Below are 6,774 nucleotides of genomic sequence, written 5' to 3'. Positions count from 1 at the left end.
CATTTTTTTATTCATTGCATACTTTGTAAAAATGAGGATTGTACATATCAGTTGTATATTCAAAAAATGAATATTACAAGGACATTCTTTGATGAAATGAATAACATTCATGTATTTTCCTTGTCTTCATACTTAAATTTTGCACATGTGCAAAATTTGAGGAACAATAAGCTTAGGAAGAAGCGGTTTCATTCGATTAGCTAAAATTTTGGATATGATTTTATATATGGTGTTGCAAAGAGCTATAGGTTTGAAATCCCTCATATTTTTAAGATAATATTTTTATGGGATTAAAGTAAGAAAGGTATTATTAATTTATGATAGTAAGGACCCTCCATTTCTAGATGTTTTAGTGGCTTTCCAAAGATCAATTCGAATAATGTCCAAACATTTTTGGTTGAAGAAAGCATGGAATCCATATGGACTTGGAGATCTATCAAAGATCATGTTGAATACCACAGATCTAACTTCTTCCAGAGATATAGGTGCATTTAGTGCTCTATTGTCTTCTCTAGAAACCAAATTTTGTATGGCTTCAAGTCTTTTTACTTACACAATTAAATTCGAGCTATCAAAATTATTTAATAAGTTATTAAAATAATATACAAAAGTCTTTGTTATATTGTCAAGGTTTTCAATGATAGAACCTATGGTGTCTTTAATTTTAATAATTTTGCTTTTGAGCTCTGTTATAAAGAGTGTTGTTATGAAAAAAAATTGATTATGATCACCCTCTATATGTTAGAAGAAGTGACCTATAGGGAGCATGAATCAACAAGAAAACATTAGTTTAAATCCAAATATGCAACAAGTATTCATCAAATGTAATAAAAAACTAACTAATGCTTGCTTGAGTTTTGCAACTCAAAGCAACCCACAAACCAAGTCCTCAAGCAACCTCTACAGCTCAACAAAGGCACCCATGAGAGGCCTTGTTGGTGTGTTAGGATGTGAGGTATGTTTGGTGTGCCTCCCAAACACAACAATGTATTGAATCTCTTGAGTGTGGATATGCAAATGTGAGTGATAATGAAATATGAACCTAAGCTATATGAAATGGAGAATACCTCAAACAATGGCTATGGAAGAAGCCATGTTCAAAGGCATTCAAGGATGAAGATGAAATGCAACAAAGAAACTAACTAAATATGCAAGCTACACTAAAATTTAAGTGGAATGAAGATGCAAATGCATGAACACACTAGACTAATAATGCAAGTGAAAACTAAAACCAGCTACCAAATGGTTAGTATGCAATCTAGAAATCACTATGAAAAATCTACTATGCAAGCTAAAACTACAATGAAAGCTCAAACTACAATGAAAGCTCAAATCTGAAACCAACATGGTAACAATGCAATAATGGGAGATGTCTAATGCTTGAGACAAGGTCTCTATTTATAGGCTTGAGGGAGGGCTTGGTGAGGTGGCATCCAAGTAGGTGCCACATAGGTGACATGCAAGCCATGCAAGTGGTCAAATATTCAAAGTTTGCTCACACATGTGTGAGCAAACTTGAGAAGAAGAGTGGGAGACAAGAGTGCAAGAGGTGTGGAAGCATGGCTTCTCACACATGTGTGAGCACACACTTAGGCTAATGAGGGGGGTTTAGCAAGGTGATTAGGAAAAGTAAGTGGGATTAATGAAGAATAGGCTTTGGAGGATGAAAATGATGGGTGGAGGCTAGGCTTAAGAAAAAATTAAATAGAATTTAATTTAATCATAGGTTTAGAAGAATCAATGAGATGTGGTGATTTAAATAAATAAGATTTCTTTAAAAAGGGGATTATGGAGGATTGTGTACTAAATAAATTTAATACATTAAGGTTGGAAGTATTTAAATTAAATTTAAATACTTTAGGATGGTGAACTTATTTAATTAAATAAATTTAATTAAATAAGTAGAAGAATATGACAAATATAATTAATTAATAATTAATTAATTATAATGTCAAGGGCAATATTAAATAAATTAATATAGTCTTTTGGGACGATTTTAAGCATCTACACCCTCTTCTAGCCATTTTTCTCTTGATTTTTGCCTCCAAAAAACTTCTTCCTTTTCTAGGATGAGTTCTTACTTGGCAAGTGGTTTTTCTAGAAGGAAGTTCTCATTATTCATACCTTCTTTAATTACTACTGTGTTTAATTTTTTAAAGCTTTCTCCATTGTCTAGTTTTTCTTTAAATATATTGTTGAAATGTTCTTTATTCCACTTAAGTATATTTTCTTTAATCTTTTTCATCTTAGAGACAAATATAAACATTTTGGAACCCTTAAATTATCCTTGACTCCGCCATTCTCTAATGAGCTCCATGAAATATTTGTCTAAAAACCATATTTTTTCACACTTAAAAGGATTTCTAATAGGTTTAAAAAAATTCAATTCTAACCGGATACTGGTCTAATCTTGCTATAGGTGGAATTGGAAATTGAATATTTAAATCTAATCCACTTAGTTCTCCTTTGAGAAAGAACCTATCCAATTTCTCAGCAATAAATGCAAAGTCCTTCCTTCTATTATTCCATGTGAACTTACCATTATTAATAGGAATATCAGATAGGTTGTTAAGGTCTATCCATTTTTAAAATTCTAACGTTGCTTGGGAAAGTTGTTGGATACCTCCAAATTTTTCATGTATACTCGTAATAGTATTAAAATCACCACCTATTAGAATGAGTTCATTTTCGTGCTTTTTAATAAAAAGACTTATTTCTTCCCATAGCAGTTTTTTTTTATCTATGTTATGGGTCAGTCTATAGATGTTTATTATAATTAGTTGTAAATTAGTCTTTATGCTTTTAATTCTACTACTCATTCATGAATTTTTTGAATTAAGTATATTTAAAGTTACTTTCTTGGGATTCCAAATCATTCCTAATCCCCTTGAGGCTCCTCTAGATTCATGTAAGTTAACGTTCCAACTACCTAGTTTCTTTTCTAGCTTAATTCTTTCTTACTTATTTAATTTTTTTCCTTGTAATATAATAATTTCATATTCAAATTACTTTAAATTATGCTTTAGTAAACATTTCTTGCTAGGTGCATTTAAGCCCCTAGCATTCCAGGTAGTGATCTTCATGTTGCTTTGGGAAGGATCTTCCCTTTCCTAGGATTAAGTAATTGGCTTATCTTTTGTTGCTCTTTTGCCTGCCCATTTGCTTCTCTAAGTTCTTTAAGGGACTTCCTCCCTCTCTTAGCTTTCCATATGCCATATTTGGGAGTAGATAATTCTTCTTGATTCATTAGAATACCCAGTTGTTATATGTTCTCATGTGCATCTACAACACTTTCCAATTGTTGACCTTCATTCACATCTTTTTCTTTGATTTCTAATTCTTTCATTATCTGATCTACGAGGGTTATCTAAACATTTGTATGAATATTATCTACTACATTGGAGTAATCCATGTTCTATCCAAATTATTAGCCTCACCTATCCTATACCTATTCTATCTTTGGTTCTTTGTAAAGCTTTACTTCTCTTGTATTCATCCTCAATTATTAATAGATCTTTTCTTAAATCTTCAAATGTGTAATTATCTCCTCCTAGTTTCAGAACTTGCAACATGAGTTCCTCTTTCTATAAGTCACTGCCTTTGTCAATATTGTCAAGGTTAAAAACTTGGATTAGTTCATTTGTTAGTAGTCCCAAATTCTCTTTCTCAACCTCACCTGAAGATAACCTTTCCAAATCATCAATCTTTGACATATCATTATTCAAGAAGTTCTGAAAATCTTGTTTTAATGTTCCCTTATTCTTACCTTGTTCCTTCTCCCATAAATTGTGCTCATTGAGGCTTTGCATAGGGGATTCCTGTGAGGTATTTGGTGTCTGCCAAACTTTGGTGAACATCTTGACTGCCTCTTTATTGGAGTGTATTTTCTCCTTCATAGACTCTCCTTTCTATTGTAACGGAGTTTCAATTAATTCATTTGTATATTTAGCCTTGCTTTGTTTAGGAGATGAAATAGAGAAGATACATTTGTTTCCAATTTCTTCAAGAGTACTATTAGTATCAATCATGACATTTTTGTCCTAAGATTTATGATCCTTTTCTAACTCACTTTCTTTCCCACTCATTTCTGTTGTAGCCTTAGTTTGTGCTTTTTTTGGTTTCTTTTTGAGCCTCCTACAACTTTTTACTATCTTTTGTATCCTAGTGTTGGCTAAATACAGATCTATTTTTGCTCCTTCTCTTCTGTTGATATCATCATAATTTTGAGCTTTGCATGTAGGTTCAAATTTCAATTGTGAGCCAATGACTTTTTTCTTCCTTATCTAATAGATCAATAATTTCTTTAGTGTTCTCAAGTTTTGAAGATTTTCCTTTTTCTATACTATGAGATTCTTTTTCTTTTAGTACTTGTAATAGCTCTGACACTTTCATCTGATCTTTGAGGATAAAAGGAGAACTATATTTGTTTCTAAAATTTGAGATATGATTACTGGTTTTGCATTTCTTATTTCACCCTCTTCTAAATCTAAAATTTCTTTTCCTATAATAACATGAATGCACTTCCCCTGGAATTCTTTTTTTTTTCTTATATTCATCATAGGGAAGGTATCTTTAAGGTCTAAAGTTGGTTTACAAGTTTTGAAAGTAATCTTTCTTTCATCATCATATGTGATTATTTCCAAAATTTTGCCTTCAAATCTATCAAAATTTAAGTTATAGATAGATCTATTTTTTATTACCTTAATAGGTTGGATTTCTGGATAATTTGTCTCTAGGTTGATAAGAAATTTAATATTATTACAATATTTATATGAAGCATCTATTCCTATCAGATTACCAATTGATGCACCTATATTCCTAAGAATCTCTACATGCATAAGTTCTAGAGGGATGGATTGAATTGAGATTCAAATTGGGAGTGAGTAATTTAACCCATCTTCCCTACAATCTGGGTCCATTCTAAGAATTTAACAACATAACCTTTAAAATACCATACAGGGACAAATAGGAAATATTTTTTGACATGTTCATCACTACAGTGAATGTAAACTATTCTATCTAAATGGTGAGAGATACTTACCTAATTTTGGCAGAAATCCTTTAGTTGTTTAATGAGAGTGATCAATTCATGTTTTGGCCCATTCCAAAATGCGAACACACTGACATTCTAGCAATCTTGCCAACAATCTTTGTTGTCCTGATTATTGATAATCATGAACTTTTCCTTCATTATATTAATATTGGAGTGAGGAGTCATTTGGGGATGAGAGGGGGGCTACCGAGGAGATTTGGAAAAAAATTTCCTTTGGTAAGGGGGGTATATGCATTAGGGGGGTTATCTAATGGGTTGGAAATTGAGGTATCAAACTTATGAAAATGTGCTTCATGGGTATTGTGGGAAATCACATTGGGTTTAGTTAGAGAACCTATTTGGTGAGGATACATTGGAAATCTATTATGGGTAGCATATTTCATATGGTTAAAAAAGAAAAATTGTTTGTCAAGGCTTTCAATGAAAAATATGATATTAGGTCAATATCCTTTCCTAGCAAATAAATTTACTAAATGTGGGAAGTCATCATTTTTAAAGGTTTGAGGGTTTTTCCAAACACTTACTTTCCTTGTATCGAACCAGTGAAATTTGGGCTAGAATGTCTCGATTTGAATCCAGAGTTGCCCTAGCACATATATTTCTTTTGGGTTTTACCATTGGCTACAACCCTAGCCTTTCTGAGGATTTCTCTAGATTATTTGGAATAGTCACACCTAGATTTTTAATCCTACCCTTATTATTGAAATTTGTCTGTTGGATATTAGCACGTTGCAAACCAATGGGCTCATTAAGAGCCGAAAATACATTTGACATCTTCACTACATACCTCAACTTTATAGGAGTGTTACCGATGCAAAGTTTCCTAGACTTGTTTATATCTCCTCTCATTCTCTATGGTGAAGGCAAAGGATGTTTCACCAACTACTTGCAATATGAAACAGATTTAGGATTTTGAGATTGTAAGAATTTGGTATAGCTTTGATACTATGTAAGAATTTTTCTTAGGGCAAGATTCACCCAAGATCAAGGAGCACAATCACAAGCACACAATAGACCAAAGAGTATGATCAATATGAGAATTATTTTTATTATCAAAAGCATGTAGAAGCATATAAGCATGTAAATACACACTAGGAGTGCCTATATATAAAGGCCTCTCAGGAAGCACCTAGAATATCTCTAGAAATAACCAGGAGATAAGATAAGCATTGACAACTAAGAACAAGCCTTATCCAACATTCTAGATGAGTGGATAAGAATGAGAAGGTTATAGGCACCATGTGTTGAATTAGTGTGCTAACTCTTGTGTTTTAGACAACATGTGCATAAAAGAGATGCAAACCACTGTGTTGTCAACATGACAACTCACAAGAGTGCACATAATCCTAAGTAACTAATATATAAATATTAAAATAATGCATTAACCTAAGTAAACTTAAGTAAGTGTAAATAGTAAATACTTATTTACACCAACACCCCCCCTTAAGTGTAACTTAGGGGAATGCCTTAAGCTTACATGATCTGGGATGAAATGCAAGATGGGTCCCGACTACTAGGCCATGTTAGGTACCCATGTACATAATGCATATGCAAATCTCTCATAAAGTGGGGAAAGAGGGAAAACCTCATGGGAAAAATCCTTCCCCAAAAAGAGAGATGAAAGAGGATGAATGGATGGATGGAGTAATCAAGACGACCCCCCCCCCCCAGCCCCCAACAAAAGCAGAATGCCAACTAGTGATTGCTCCGATGAAGAAGTT

Source organism: Cupressus sempervirens, chromosome 6, assembly GCF_028749045.1.
Source record: "Cupressus sempervirens isolate cs-2001-9-10 chromosome 6, ASM2874904v1, whole genome shotgun sequence".
In the NCBI taxonomy this organism is placed as follows: Eukaryota; Viridiplantae; Streptophyta; class Pinopsida; order Cupressales; family Cupressaceae; genus Cupressus; species Cupressus sempervirens.
Note: the sequence above shows the minus strand (reverse complement) of the source record.